Source organism: Sorex fumeus, unplaced genomic scaffold (genome assembly GCF_029834395.1).
Source record: "Sorex fumeus unplaced genomic scaffold, SorFum_2.1 ptg000019l, whole genome shotgun sequence".
NCBI classification, from domain to species: domain Eukaryota; kingdom Metazoa; phylum Chordata; class Mammalia; order Eulipotyphla; family Soricidae; genus Sorex; species Sorex fumeus.
This window is the reverse complement of record NW_026606076.1, coordinates 29,410,799-29,426,861: the sequence shown is the minus strand read 5'-3', so window position 1 is coordinate 29,426,861 and position 16,063 is coordinate 29,410,799.

Genomic DNA, 16,063 nt, shown 5'->3' with positions numbered 1-16,063 from the left:
GTAAGTGAAATTTTGACTTTCCTTTTGCTTCATGTCCTCTGAAGTTTACTTTAGACAAGTAACAATTTTGCTCCTGGACAAGGACCAGAGAAGTCCTATGTTGGGAAGATTGTGCTGGGAGGATTTGGAGGGCCATGCCCCCAGCCCTCAGCTTTGTATAGCAAAGGAAGACAATGTTATGCTTTTGTAACTTCAGAGTTAATTCACTCCAGATACTATACACTCCTGGGCATTGCCATATTTATGAGACTTAAGCCTCAGCTGCCCATTGTTCTGAGCACCCCAAAAGCAAGAGACTGAATGGACCCAGGAGAGCTGTGAGCTACCTGGCATTGAAAAGGGACAGGTAAGCATCATAACAATTACGAAATGACCCAAATATAAGCAACTGGATAAGGATCCTGCTGGGATTAGGAAGGACTAACCTGTCCTGAGGAGTGTAGTCTGGGATCTATAGGAAATATCCCCAATAGAGCCACCCTATAAGCTTAATAGATCTCTTACTGTGTTCATTCAAAATGAACAGAAAGATTAAGTCCTCAAGATTGTTTAGATGAATATGAACTAAGCAAAGGAAAATACATCCTTAGATGCAATTCCACCCTTAAGCTGATCTCCTTGCAGGGTGAGATTTTTGTCCAAAAATAAGTTTCCCCTGAGGGAAAGGTTTACATCCATTGATTGTACAACCACACCTCTGTGTATTTGCTACCCCCACTCCTGGGGAATGGGCTGGAGAAATAAAGGCTGTGGGAGAAGGGCAAGGAGAGGAAATGAGGGGCAGTGGGAGACTGGTATAGATAGGCAGGAGAATGGAAAAAGAGCAACTGATCACTGTGAGTTCACAAAGTAAAATGCGGGGGTGCTGTGAAGCATTGGTGGTCCAGAGCCGCTTCCTCACTTCCCCAGGCTTTCCCAACAGAGAGAAAGACAGAGAGTTGGGGAACCACAGACTGATGGTGAAAATAGCCCATTTAATGCAGAGCAGCTACCATACTTAAAGAACATCTGAAGAGGGGGGTTGAGATAAGGACAAAGGTGTGATTGATCATTTACACAGATAAACATTTGGCAGAGGAAATTCTCTTGGGGAGATTCACCCAAGGAGACACTCCGTCTCCCAGGGACATCTACATTGCTTTTACCTTTCCCTCTAGTTGTATACATTATCAACACTTGCAGTTGTTTGGATAAACACAGTAAGAGACAAAGATCCTAACACTTAATTCTCTGGGCTCTGAGAGCAAGTAAGGCTTTTACCATAAATCCCAGACTAAATCCTCAGGTCAGTTAAGCTTGCCCTTCCCCCATGGTGGTCCTGTCTCTTAAGCTGTAACAGTTTGCATCAAGACCATGCATTTCTGCTTTGTAGAACATCCCATTTGGATGCCAGGGTAGTTTTACCACTTGCTCCGGGTCCATCCCAGTCCCAGGACAGGACCCCCCTCTTGGGACGTTAGGAACTACAGCAAGTGAAGTCAAGTAATTATGACCAAGCTATTATGACCTTCCAACAGTCGTGACATGAATTTCATTCCTGTATAAATTTTTCTATGCTCAGAAAGAACCTGAGAAGAAATAAAAGGTCTTCCCACCTACGTCACATATATAAGGGTTTTCTACAATACGGATTTTGTGAAAATTAAGACTTAAGGGATAAGCAAAGGCCTTCCCACATTGCCCACACATATAAGTTATCTCTCCAGTGTGAGTTTTCCTGTGCACTCAGGCTTGTGGAACAAGCAAAGATTTCCCACTCCATACAAGCATATGGCTTCTCTCCAGTGTGAATTTTCCTGTGCATACTAAGGTGTATGATTCAGATAAAGGCCTCAACACATTCCTTACATGCATATGGACTCCCCAGTATGAAATCTCCTGTGAATAATGCATGAGGATCCATCAAAGGCCTTCCCACAGTCCTTATACTTAAGCGGTTTCTCTCCTGTGTGAATATGCACACAGAACCGCCGGGGTGATGCTGGACTCAAGAGTTTGTCCTTGGTGCTGACATTCCTGGGAATTATGAGCACTGTGGGTTTCTAAGGGAATGTGATGGTGCTGGGAACATGTGAAGGCTCCCCAACATTCCTTACACGCGGACAGGTTCAGTTCACAATGACTGCCTGTGGGCCTGTCAGTGTGAGAGACACACTATAAACAGTGTTCCTCTCCCACACACCAGGGGCTGCCCCACTATGAAGGGGTTGCGTCCGTTGACTGAGCTGAACATCCAAGGATCTTTTCCCAGGGTGAAGTTCTGTCGGAGTGAGCATACTCTCGCCCTTTTCATCACCCTCAGAAGACAATGGACCTGTCTGAGCATCCCCATGGGGATGAAGGCAAAACTGCTCACTTAAGCCTTATCACAGTGTGCAGAAAGACATTCCACCACGGCTGGCTGCTTACACGTAGAACACCAGAGAAGGATTCCAATTATTGCTCTATGCTATGAGAAAAGAAATGTCAAGAAATGTCATGTCAAAAGAAATCAAACTCTTCAGGTAGGTAGCTGGGGAGGTATGAGACAATGAGTATCTTAGGGAAGTAATTAATCAAGATGGGGCTGAAAGCAATGACTCTGAAGCCAGCCTTGGGGATTCAGACACGAACTGACCTAGTAGAAACCCAGAGAGCTGGAGACACTGGAACAGGAGCAAAGGCTGGTAAGAATATCAGAGGGCACAGTCAGGCCAACGCTCTACCCCTTGACAACACACAAACCGTGGACTCTCACCTACAAGGAAAACCCCAGGAGACACTTTCAGAAACACAAATTAAAACTGAGAGTGGGCTAGTGGGTTGAGTGCTCCCTTGCACGTAGTCAATCTGGTTTCAATGTCCAGAATCCCAAATGGTCCCCTGAGGACCATCTAATAGATGGATGAAATTTTGTTCCATCCAAACATAAATGTTTCTTTTTTTTCTTCTAAGATTAGTGAAGTGACATGGGTGGGATCCAGGAATGTGACCAATCTTTTGAGTAATCACAGGTAAATGGAATGGCCTTGCCGGTATGTGGGGAGCTTGAGAGCTGACCCATATTCCCACTTGTAAAAGATTTCAACATAGATCCCCTTCCATCCTTTCAAATGGTATTCTATGCACAGTAAAGTTCATAAAAAATGTCTCCAAATGACACCAGAGCAATTGTACATCGGGGAAGGGTGTTGCTTGCACACAACCAACCTGGGTTCAATCCCCAGGATCCTACAGTCTCCTGGAGCACCAACAGAAATAATACCTGGGTGCAGAGCTAGGAGCAACCCCTGAGCATTATTAGTTAGGTTCCAAATAGACAAAAAAAAATAAATAAATAAATCATCCCCCATTCCACCCCATTAAGAAACCTTGCCAGGGCCATTTTCCTAAGATGACACTTTGGAATATATCCTTTATGCATACACAAGCATAATAATAACAGAGATGATACAGGGGATAAGGAGCTAGTCACACACGGCCAACCTGGATACTAAACACAGTGCCCCATAATGATCCAGAGTCCCCCAGATATGGATGCCTGAACTCAGAGCCAGTAGTACGGACAGAGAACACCAGTTTCTCTCCAATATTCTTTCTCTTATGCCTAGTAAGGTCTGAGGAATGAAGACCTCCCAAGAGTAAACCTATCCCTGGATCATGCAGCATCGAACACGACACCTCATAGCTCACACCACTCATACTCCACGAGTAGTGTATCACATTTGAAGTGGTTTTAAAGTAGAAAGCAACCAATCTTAGAGGGAAATGTATTTTTACAGATATATATATATATATATATATATATATATAGAGAGAGAGAGAGAGAGAGAGAGCTAAGCAAACAAGACTCAAGCATTATAGTAATCGCTTATAAAAAGGCTTAATGGCCTCTGGGTGAAGTACAACAATCTTTACACACTCCTCTAACCAAAGTTTTTTCGTGCATTTTCAGTGGTTTATTCAAAAGAAAAAATACTAAATAAATTATTTCGGTTCTGCTTTGGAGCAGGCCGTGGGGTACAGGATGGAAACATCCAAAATATCGTGGTGGGAAGGTGTCATGGTGGTGGGATTGCGGCTCGAATATTAAATGAAATCAAATATTGTGAACTACTTTATAAAAATACTGTAAAATTTAAAAAAAAAACACAATGATGGGCTTGGACCAAAACACTGAACACAAAAAACCCGACCCCCAGGGCCCATAATCACTAGGGATGAGAAGGGGACACTCAATGCCCACCAAGCAACTCAAAGTTGTGTGTGGACATTTTTGCCTAGAGGACTCTGAACTCAAGTTCAGGGCTGCCCCAAATTCCTCTCAAAGCAGGTAAAAGTGACCTGACTCCCAACACTTCTGCCAGACCCAAAGATCCTCTGCTCCATCTCCCTAGTACTGGCACATACCCAGACTGCACACAAAGCAGTGAGTGAACGTGAGGATGTGTGACTGAGCAGGTGAGGCTCTCCAGAGCAGGAAGCACAAAACAGAGGAAACGCAGGTCCTGGGTCCCGAGTCACTGTAGCTGACAGGGCACATATGGGGCCATGTAGCCCGAGGGCTCCGATGCCCGTTAGGGACGAATCCAGAGCAGAGAGCAAGAGGAAGCCCTGAGCACCTCCAATATGGCACAAAAATAAATCTGAAAGAAGAGCGGATAGGGCTGGTGACCCTGGCATCCCATATGGTCCCCCAAGCACTTCCACGGGCAATGCTGGAGCGCAGAGCAAGGAGAAACCCAAAGAATCTCTAGGTGTGTTCTCCAACCTTCCCAAAAAGAACAAAGCCAAATAATTCAGACTTGGATCTGCGGCACCACACAGAGTACGAGACCTGGCAGGGGTGAATTTTGAGCACTGAGATGGGAGTACTCCTCAGTGGAGTATAATCCAAACCCAAATACAACAAAACAAATAAACAAGGACAAAAGCAGCCTCAAAAACAGTAGAGCCAGTGCTCCCTCCTGAAACAACTCCTGACAGTCAGCCCTGAAGGCCTAGGCACTCCTGTAACTGCCTCATATCATTTGTCACTTTCCTCCTCCATGTGGACGGTGTCTCCGACAGTGCAACATCATCTTTTCCTACCTAGAATTCCCGAGAATCAGCAGGAAGCTCCATGCAAAGATCTGTGAGCATGAAAGAGGTGCACAAACCCCAGGGCCCTGACCAGAAGTTTCTGCTTTGGAGTCTGAAATTGCTCTCAGGGAGGGCAGGGCAAGCAGCTGACCTGCTCTCCTATCTCACGGGTCGTAATTCCACTTGAAATGAAAATGTTATGATATCTAAACATATAGTGCAACACAGAAGAACTAGGTCCCAGGCCAGAGTAACAGCATATTGGGGAGGGCACTTGCCTGGAACACACCTGACTCTGGTTTAATCCCCCACATCCCAAAGGATCCCCGAAGCCCAACTGGAGGGACTCCTGAGTGCAGAGTCAGGTTACTCAGTAGCCAGAGTACTCCTGGCTGTGATCCCAAAACAAAAACACACAAGTAAAAATTGTATTGTGTAATTAATCGGAATAAAGAGCACAATTTTCTGGACTTTACCCAGCATAAAAGCATTTTTATGATGGCTACAGAGATAGCACAGATCACAAGGCGCTTGTATGGTGTGGGGAGCTGGCCCTTTAACTGACCAAGGACCTACGTGCTTGTGCTAGGTATGGCTATCTTGACCTACGTGACCCTCAGCAGGTAAAGCCTGTGCTAGGTAGGGCTATCCTGACCTACGTGAACCTCGGCAGGTAAAGCCTGTGCTTTTTATGGTTATCCTGAGGAAACAATTGTCATAGCTGTAACTGACAATGATTAACTTAGTATAAGCTTTGTAATGTATGGTAGGTCAAACTTATGGACTCTGTAACTTTCCTAACCATATTTGGGCACGACCCTTTGTGTAGCTGCCTCACTAATATATACCCCCATCGCCCTCAATAAAGTCTGTCCCTTTTTCTTTCTGATTCTGAGCTGCATTCTGTCTCTTGTGTCTTGTGTTCATTCCGTCGATCCTTCCCTGCACCTACGGATCCTAGGGCCACCTCCGCGGGCCGGAGAGTGGTCTGGCGTGGCCCCCTGCAGTCTGGTACACAGCTGATGAGGGTTCAATACCCATCACCCGACAGGATCCCCAAACCTAGAGCGATCAATGACAACAGAGCCAGGGGTAAACTCCACAGGGTGTGGCCAACCAAAAATAAATTTAGGTGCCAGAACTATAGTCTGGTAGGGTATGGGCCTTGTACACAGCTGACCTGGATTTAGTCCCTGGCACCATACTCGGTACCAAAAGCAGCAACCACAGGGTATGACCAGAAAAACAAAGTTTTTGTTTATGAGTCAACATCCACCAGCCAGTTTTGGAGAATGCAGGTCAGACTTGGGTTTTGGAGCCACAGGTGGCAGACTTTTGGTCTCACCCAGGTGGTGCTTGAAGAATCCTGCGTTGTGCAGGAGATTGTTCCGTGTGACAGGCTGCTTGCAAGGCCAGGGCCTGCACTCCTGGCCTATCACTGACCCGAGGAATTCAAAGTCTCTATAAGTACTGTGAACCTTATGAGAAGGATACAGACAGGAACCAAGGGATGAGGCCCAGCTGGTAGAGGTCCAGGCAGTGCTGCTGGCACCTGGGGCCTCCCGGTGCAAACCTGAACCAGAAGTACAAACTGCAATTTCAAAGGTGTGCAGGGGCCAGAAAGAGCACACAGTGAATGGCAGGGAACTTGTCATGCAGGCGGCAGACTCAACTTCACATCCTGAATCACCAAGGAGTGATCCCAGAGCACTGCTGGGTTTGGCAAAAGCCCGCACAGCCAATCCCCCTCCTGCCCAAATAAAGACAATGAGGAATTTATCTGCCAACAGCAGAGGTGTGAAATCTAGTAATATATTTGCAAGGGTCAGTCCTTTGGGTTTTTTGTTTTGTTTTGTGACCACACCCAGAAGTGCTCAGAGCTTACAGGCCAGGTTTTCAGACTATATTTTTTTTTATTTTGTTTTTTGCTTTTTGGGTCACTCCTGGCTATGCGCACAAATTACAACTGGCTCTGCACTCAGGAATTACCCCTGGTGGTGCTTAGGGGACCATATGAGATGCTGGAAATCGAACCCGGTTTGGCTGCATGCAATGCAAACACCCTATACACTGTGCTATTTCTCCAGCCCCAGGGTTTTCAGACTGTATAATTTTACTCCTATGGGTACATGATTTTATAAAAGAAAAAGGGGATGAAAAATTACACGTGGTGCTGGAGTGACAGTACAGCGGGCAGGGCATTTGATTTGCACATGGCTGACCTGTGTTTGGTCCCTGGCATCCCATATGGTTTCCAACGCACCGCCAGGAGTGATTCCTGACTGTAGAGGCTGAGAGCAGAGCCAGGAATAACAACCTGAGTATCACCAGTGTGACCGAAAAATCAGAAAAAAAAAAAGAAAAATTGCATTTATCCCAAATGAAATTTTAAAGTCTATAATTTCGCTCAGAGCCTCCAACTCCTTCCTTTCCTCCTAAGAGCCTCTTGTTCAAAGGACTCAAGAATGTTCATATCTAAGAACTTCTAATTAAGGTATGAACAGAGGGGCAGGAAGAAACACACCAGAAAGAAGATGATGCTGGCCAACTGAAAGCCCAGAGGTCCTTCCCTGGTACCCCTTATCCACTAGTCCCCTAGCAGTGCACAGACCTCAAGCACTGCCAAGTATGGTCCAAAATCTCACCTCATCTGCTCCCCAACTAGTGAGATAGACCCAGGGAGAGGAGCTCAGCGGGCAAAGCACCTGCTTTACCTTTGGGGGACATGGCATGGCACCCCCTGCATCTCAGACACACAGACACCAAGGGGGTGAGTCTCTGACTATCTCCAAGTTTGTAGCAAACAGGGGGGGGAACACAGGTGAAATACCCCAACACCCAAAAAGAAGTTCAAAGAATGCTCGTGTGTCAAGTCAAATTCTGGAGTGGGAGGGTTGCGGCCATACATAGTGTTGCTCAGGGTACCCTGTGGCGAGTTGGGAATAACCTTGGTCACTACAGTAAAGACAAACACCCTCCTGACTATACTACTGACCAGTCCCTAAGAGTGAGACATTTAAAACCTATTGCAGCTGGTCACTGGAAAACCCCTTTCTGCAAGTACTCACTGGTCTGGGAGAGACGGAGAGTGAGGGATGCTTGGAATCTTGACAGGTAAGGCAGAAATTATTTTTTCTGAGGAAATATAATCATACAGGGTTAGCAAAGATAGTAAATTGATAGGGTGCTTTTCTTTCAAGCAGCTAAGCCAGGGTCAATATGAAACAGTACATACGTTCACCCACCCCAGCACTGTTAAAAATGATGCCTGAGCACAGAAACAAAGAGTAAGCCCTGAGCCTTGAGTGACGCTGTGACCCAAAAAACTACAATAAAAAGATTATAAAGGAATTTTAGAGATTGTATAGCAGGTGAGGTGCCTGTCTTCCACTCGGCCAAACCAAGTTTGAATCCTGGGATCGGAATATGGTTCCCTGAACCCAGCCAGGAGTGATCCCTGAATGCAGAGGCAAGAGAAGTAACTGACTCTTGCAGTTGTACTCCTCCAGACTAAATAATTAATTTAAATAAATAAATGGCTGTGGCCAATACTGATCCTAAATTACATTACTAGAGGGTTTAGGGCACACTCTAGAAATCTCCCTGCTACGTCCTGCTAAGATTGCACACTTGCTTGCAAGACCCACTGTGGCATAGCACAGCCCTGAGGCACCCCCTGCCCATCCCCCTCCTCCCAGCCCTCAGTTGTCTTAAATCTCTGCACCTTGGGGCCTGAATGGTAACATAGACAAATGAGCATTTGTTTTGAAGGCAGCCAACCTGGGTTTAATTCTGGGCATCCCTCATGGTTCCTGGTACCACTAGGAGCGCTTGCTGAACGAAGATCCAGGTGGAAACCACGCTGGGTGTGACCCAAAAAGTAAAAAAAAAAAAAAGAAAAAGTAAAGAGAAGCTCCCTACCTCCCTGTACTCCCAGAACCCACTGAATGCACAAGGAACAAGTGAAAAGCAAAGGATCTGCCAAATGCTTCTGAGCCCCAAGCACAGAAATGTGTCCTGCCCCTCACCCCACCCACCCCATCACTGGCCCCAGGCCCTGGTCTCACTCCAGGCTGGTCCCGGCACGCTGTGGGATGCCCGGATCTAACCAGGCCGGCCGCGTTCCCCCCATATGCATCTTTCTCCTCAGTAAAAACGACCGTTTTTCCCTGAAAGATCAATTTATAAACAAGATTTAAAAGCTGCTGCTTTCGGCAGTAGCGCTCGGTGCGTCCCGGGTGAGGGGCCGCCACCCAGGGCCACCGCAACGGAGCGACCCCGCCGCACACAAGGCGGAGAACGCGGAAGTTCAGGCGCTCAGAGCGACCCCTCGGGCGGCCGGCGGGAAACCGACCTTTCCGGACGCCCCTGCCCCCCTGGGTGCCCCCTCACCCGCTCCTCACCTTCCACACCGTAGCCGAACCTCCAAGACACGCAGGGAAAGAGGATCCCGGTACTGTGACGTCATCGGCAGTGCTCCCAGAGCCTTAAAGGGCCAGGCTTCAAATATTCCTGACCAGGTACTTGCCTGGTCAGAAAGGTTCATTTTTCCCCGTTGCTGGATTAGAATCAAGTGATCAGGACATCTGATGTTTGCCAGGTCTGGGATAGATGGAGAGTGACAGACTGGACAGTTAGCATGTCAATCAGAAGTCTTTGTTTTGACGAAGGAACTAAAATTCACATATTTGCAAACAGTCACCCAGACCTCTGAGTCCCCAAGTTCATTTATATCGCACTGAAAGTCCAGGTCTTGAGTAGCTTCAACTGTTTATTTTCACAAAGATAGGAGAGAGCTAGAAACTAAGTGAATCACGTGGCTCAGAAAAGGGTCAGGTGTAGCCCAGAAGAGGACTCAGGGACTGGTGATGACTGGGTAGACATTTGTGTACACAAAAATTCCTGTGTCTGTATTTGTGTGTTGAGAGCAAAGGGTACTCTCCAGTTATTCCATGAGAGCTATACGCAGCAACTCTTCAAACACTGCTCAAATTCTACATAGCAGTGATTCTAAATGGATCAGGCAAATGAACAGAAACTCCCTTAACTGCTGTGCAGCTAAATAGTCTTTTAATATTTTAGTACTTGATGATTTATTAAGCTATAATTCTTCAAAATTTGGACCAGTGAGCAAGAATAACTCTACAGTAGATGTGCAGGAGAAAGCCTCTTTTTCAGACATGTTGCTCTATTGATCTATTGTTTGGCTATGATGATTTGTTGCTTGTTACAGTAAGAATATGAAATTAATTTAGTTTACAAGTTTACTTTTTAGCAGAGTTATTCCATAAACATACTTAATTTCTTGTAACCATCCCACTAGAGTGCCAGATAGTCACAGAGTGCAAATAGACACAATAGGTTAGGGTCCCCCCAAAGTGAGATGGTAAACATCAATAGCTGATTTATTTGTGTATTTGCTTTACTTTGTTTTGGTAACTATGCTTGCCTCACTATGCTTATATAAATTTACGGGGTACCAGGATGTGTGTCTGGTGAATTTAATTTTGTGGGTGCTTATGAAATGGACAGGTGCATCAGGATGGGATTTTTTCTAACCAACAGACTGTGCTTCTCTTGGGAGGCTGCTGCTTTGCCTAGCAGAACAGCCTGCAAGCTGGTGTGAACAAACACTCCAAATTTTGGAGTTCATTCGAGATTTGATGGTGTGGGGACCCAACATCCCAAATCCCTGGGATGTCTGTGAAGGGCCTTTAAAGGACCTGTTAGTGCTGGCGATCTTCTCTCTGGTTCCGAGAGTCAGCTCTGGGATGGTGTAGAAGGCTGGACGCAGCACAACCTCCCCTATCTTCAACTTCCCCTATCTTCAACTTCCCCTATCTTCAACTTCCCCTATCTTCAACTTCACTACCACACTGTCCTCCCATTGTTCATCGATTTACTCAAGCAGGTCTCCATCGTGCGACTTGTTGTTACTGTGTTTGGCATATCTAATACGCCACGGGGAGCTTGCCAGGCTTTGCCGGGCAGGCGAGATACTCTCAGTAGCTTGCCAGGCTCTCCGAGAGGGGCGGAGGAATCGGACTCGTAGCAGCCTCAAGGGCCATGTACAAGGCAAACGCCCTACCCACTGTGCTATCGCTCCAGCCCAACTACTTCACTATTCTGTTGGAAATATAGTTCTAAACATTTTAGGTTTAACATTGGTATGTCCTTCCTCCCTTGCCACAAGGAGCTTAGGTTTACCACAGTGCTCCTGAGGCACTCCCATTCTTCTGTGTTTCTCTGTAACTTCCTTCTCTGAGATTTGCTTTCCCAAATGGCCTGTCACCTTTTTCTCCTAATCAGACTCTGTTAATTTGTAAGGTCTGAACCCTCAGAAATCTGAGTGAAAAACTGCTTTTCTCTTCTCTTATGTCCTTTGCATAGTTACTTTAGAGCAATGTCCTTTCCGTATACACATAGGAAGATAGTTAATACTCTGTAACTTGGGTATTAATTGACTCCAAATAATGCTTCATACCGGGGCATCTGCTTTCTTAATCTAAGCCTCCTAGCACCCCAAAGGCAGTGTCACAATGAGGGACTGTATGGACCAAGGGCTAGTTGTGAGGTACCCTGGCATCGAAATGGGCTAGACCAAAGAGTCATATAAGTTAAGAGCATGGTCATGGACAAATTCTGTCATGATCCAAAAGTAACAACTAGATTGGTACCATGCTAGGGTTAAGAAAGACTAATCTGGCCTGAACACTGTAGTCTGAGATCTATAGTAAGATGTCCCCAGCTTAATGTATCTATTACTGTGTCCATACAAAATGACTAATTTTATTAAGGAGTATAATTAAGATGATTGTTTATAAGGTTCCTGGACTAAGGGAAGGAAAAACGCACCCATAGATGGCATTTCACCTTTAGGTGGATCTTCTTGCTGAAAGAGTTTGTCCTAGAAGAAGCTTCCTCTCAGAGAGGGACCATACTTCCATTGAGTGTATAACCTCTCCTATGTGCAATTGCTACCCCAACTCTTTCATGATTTGGGAGATAACTAAGGCTGTAAGAGTCGGCAAGGGGAAAAAAATCAAGAGAGAATCCAAGAGGGAAAATCCAAGAGGAATGAAGGAGATTCATGGAAGGAGAATCAGAAGAGAACTGAAATGAGATTGGAAGAAACTGCAATTGATACCAACCAGCCTGGCCCTCATTGCCTCCGTCATCCACCCATGGCCACCAGCTGGCCAAGGGTGGGGGAAGCAGCCCAAGACCATCAAATTCAGTCGGCGATGGGGGTGGGGGGATAGAGAAGAGAGAGAGAGGAGAGCAGGGGCTTCATATTCATTCATTTTTTGAATACACAACATGAACTGACAAACCAGTTCTTTGAAACAATTACCACTTGTGTTTGCTTTCAATAGAAGAAAAATTAAAGTACTTTATTGATATGAAAAATAATGTAATTTTATTCAGTTTCAGTACCCTGTAAGGATAAGTGACTTTTACTCCCAGGGTAAGACTCTGGATTTCCTTCTTGCAATATGTATGTATGTATATATTTAATTAATAAACAGAAAAATCTCCAGCTGCTAATAAAATTTTAGGATTAAAATTGATGAGCAAACAAACTTGCAATATCAATAGATGTAGAAAACGATGCCGTTCCTTATGGGTCCTCGAGCACTGGCAGATGGAAATCTTAAGTACAGAACCAGAAATAACCTGAGAATCACTGGGAATGGCACCTCCCCTTCAACATCTTTCAAAAAAGAACAAACAAATAAGTCTAATGGCGTAGGACCCCTGGTACTCCATATGGTCAGTCCCCCAGTCCTATCAGGAGTGATCCTTGAGCACCATTAATGTGGCCCATTCAATTCAACAACAACAACAACAAAAAAAACAGAACAGTGGCTTCAAACAGAGAGCTGATCAATCAGGCAAGGAGCCAGATCCCCCGTATCCTTCCTGAAACAATCAGAGTCTATCGGCCTGAGAAGCTTGTGCTACTTGTCACTGCACTGCGTTATCTTCTCACTCTCCTGCCTGAAGATGGTGTGGCAGAGACCATCTCTCCATCTCCTGCCTGTTTTTCCTGTATATCAACAGGAGGCTCCGTGCAAGGACCTGAGTCGTGGGCACCAGAGAGGAGCACAACCAGCCCTGGCCCCCTCCTGAACAGAAGTCTCTGCATTGGAGCCAGAAAGGTAGTGAACAGCCAGATGTTTGGACACTGGCTCACAGAACCATCCATGGGGAGACACTGCCATATCTTCCTGTCTCTCAGGGCACAGAGAAGTGGGTTGTGACCGGGCTGCCTGTCTGGACAAGAGCAGTTGAGGTCTACAGGGGAGGAAACCGCAGCGCTGCCCGAGCCCCGGGACTCTACCCTGGGAACCACACAGGAAGGTCCCTAAGGCCAGAGACTAACTCTGAGGCCAGGAGCTCCCGCGCAGAAGCAGCCCCTGCATGCCCCAGTAACCACGGCACCGTTATAGGCTCTGCTGTGGGAGCAGCCACAGGGACTCAGGGTGGACAAAACTTCAGCTGCCCTCTTGCAGAGTGGATGGGACATGGACCTAGGCACTCGCTTACAGACACCAAGGTTACTTCTGGGCACCTGTACGCCCCAGAATGTCCCAGCTCTAACCCTCTGGACCTGAACCCATCCTGGTCGTGATTTCCTCTAATCCCGCAATCAGCACATGAGCCTCATCCAGCACATGCTCCTATTTTTTCAAGAATCACTCTGAAAACCATGCAAACAGTGTGTTGAATCACAAAAATCTCCAAATAACCAGGGAGTTTACTATAACCATGATGTTACATGTGTCTAACAAATGGAATTTCTAGGGTGAGTCTACTTTTAAACCATGAGTATTATATCTTGGGGCCTGGAGTGGTAATACAGCGGGTAAGACATTCACCTTGCACTTGGCTGACCCAAGTTCAATATAATAGAATATATATGGGCCCCTACTTTTATAGGAAATGATCCCTGAGTTCAGAGGCAGCAATAAGCCAAGGACAATGAAGGGTGTTTACCAAAAATACTTCAACATCAAAAGGTTACTCTAATGAAACAAAACAACAACAATGAAAATTACTCAAGTGTGAATTCTGAGCCGCCCACACCAGGTCACCAGATGTAAAGAATAGTGAGTTGGTAGGTCACATGGTAACACGTTGGGTGTTGTTCTCTCCAAAGAAACAAAGACACAGGGACCAAAACAACTGATGGCCAATGGATAGTGCATAGTCACCCTTTAATTCAGAACCGAATAGCATATTTAGAACATCTGAGGGCGTCTGAGGTACAGAACTACACATATTGTGATCTACCATTGACAGAGGTCAAGCATATCAACAGAGACAATTCTTTGGAGGAATTAACTCAAGGACACATTCTGTCTGAGACTATACTGAGAAATTCGTTCAGGGACTATATGCATCTGTGTTGCTTTTCTCTTTCCCTGCTCATACATATTAAACAATTAAGTTTGCTTCTTATTAATATTTGAAATTTTCCATACACACAGTAAAGAAACATTCCAAAACTTACTTCTCTGGGGTCCAGGAGCTAAGGTTAAAAGCTGGCTGGGATCCAGCTTTCTGGGGCTAGAGACTATGGCAACTGAAGCCTGAGTCAAGTAATTATGACGGATGGCCAGGAGTAAATATATTTTAGAATCAATTAACTCACAAATATTAAGAGCTTAGCATGATCATTTTTTCTGTTTTGAAGCAAAGAACACTGCTCTATAGTGATAGATTATTAATTATATAGGTTACAGCGGAAAGAGAAATGCAAATAAATAACTACAGATACAAAGTCCATAGTCACCAGAAGGTTTGACTTTATGATCTAAGGATAGATTAGGAGTGCTCATAAGAACACTATAACCTTCTCTGGGGGGAGCAAAACTGGAAATTTACTGATCAAGCCTAAAACCCTAAGGGTACAGAAAAATTCTAGAGTTAAACATTTAAAGTAGATCATTAAGCCACCTTTTCTGTATTTTTCTATTCTGCAGAAATCCATGTTTTCTCATGAATACTACTCCTCTCTGTCATTGCTCTCACATCCTCTTTGTGTATATATGTGTGTATGCATACACATGTTTCACATTTAGACAACAACTGGCAGTGCTCAGGGATTATTGCAGCTCTGGGATCAGGGTTTAGTCCTAGTGGGGCTCAGGGACTATATGGATTACTGGACATAGAAAGACCTGGGTTGGCTGCTTGCAAGGAAAGTACCCTACTTGCTGTACTATTGCTCTGGCCCTTTCTAAGTGAATTATACACATCAGGAGTCACCCTGAACAAAGCTTCCCCAACAACAGCCCCTCCCGGAAATCAACTATTTTTCTTAAAAAAGGAAAAAAAAACTTTACCCCTAGTACTCACAACAGCTGGGGGTTGTCTGGTCAGAGAAAGATTACATGTGTGGGGTACTTTGCAAGTGGACCTTAAGATGGAGAAATTCTTGACCTAGGGGAAAAAACCACAAAAGCTGGGACCAGAGACAGTAAGTGGGTTGGGAACTTGCCTTGCATGCAGCCAACCGAGATCAATGCCCGCCATCCCTTATGGTCCCCGAGTACCAGCAGCAGGAATTTGCGATTACAGAGCCAAAAGTAAACCCTGACCACCTCCAGATGTGATACATGAGCCGAACAGAAATAATAATAATGAAAAAGTTTCATTTGGAAACCTCATCCACCAGTAAGGACAGAGACACTGGGTGGCCCCACCCAATCAGGGCAGTCAAACAAAGGACAGAGGACAACTGGGTCTCCTGCTGCAGTGTGCCTGGGGCCCTGCCTTTCTAAGTAAATCTGAAGATGCTCAACTAAGGATGCCTGGGCCAAACGCTCCGGACAGGGCCAAGCACATTCCGGTGCTTGCAGGTTCAGGAGGGCTAAGCCCCGCCCTCTGCAGATCCGGTAGCTCCAGGCCCACTGGCCTCTGACTGTTCCAGGAGCTGGAGGAGATCCTGGCCAAGGGGACCCCCCCAGAATCACTTGTTCACACCTGTGACCCC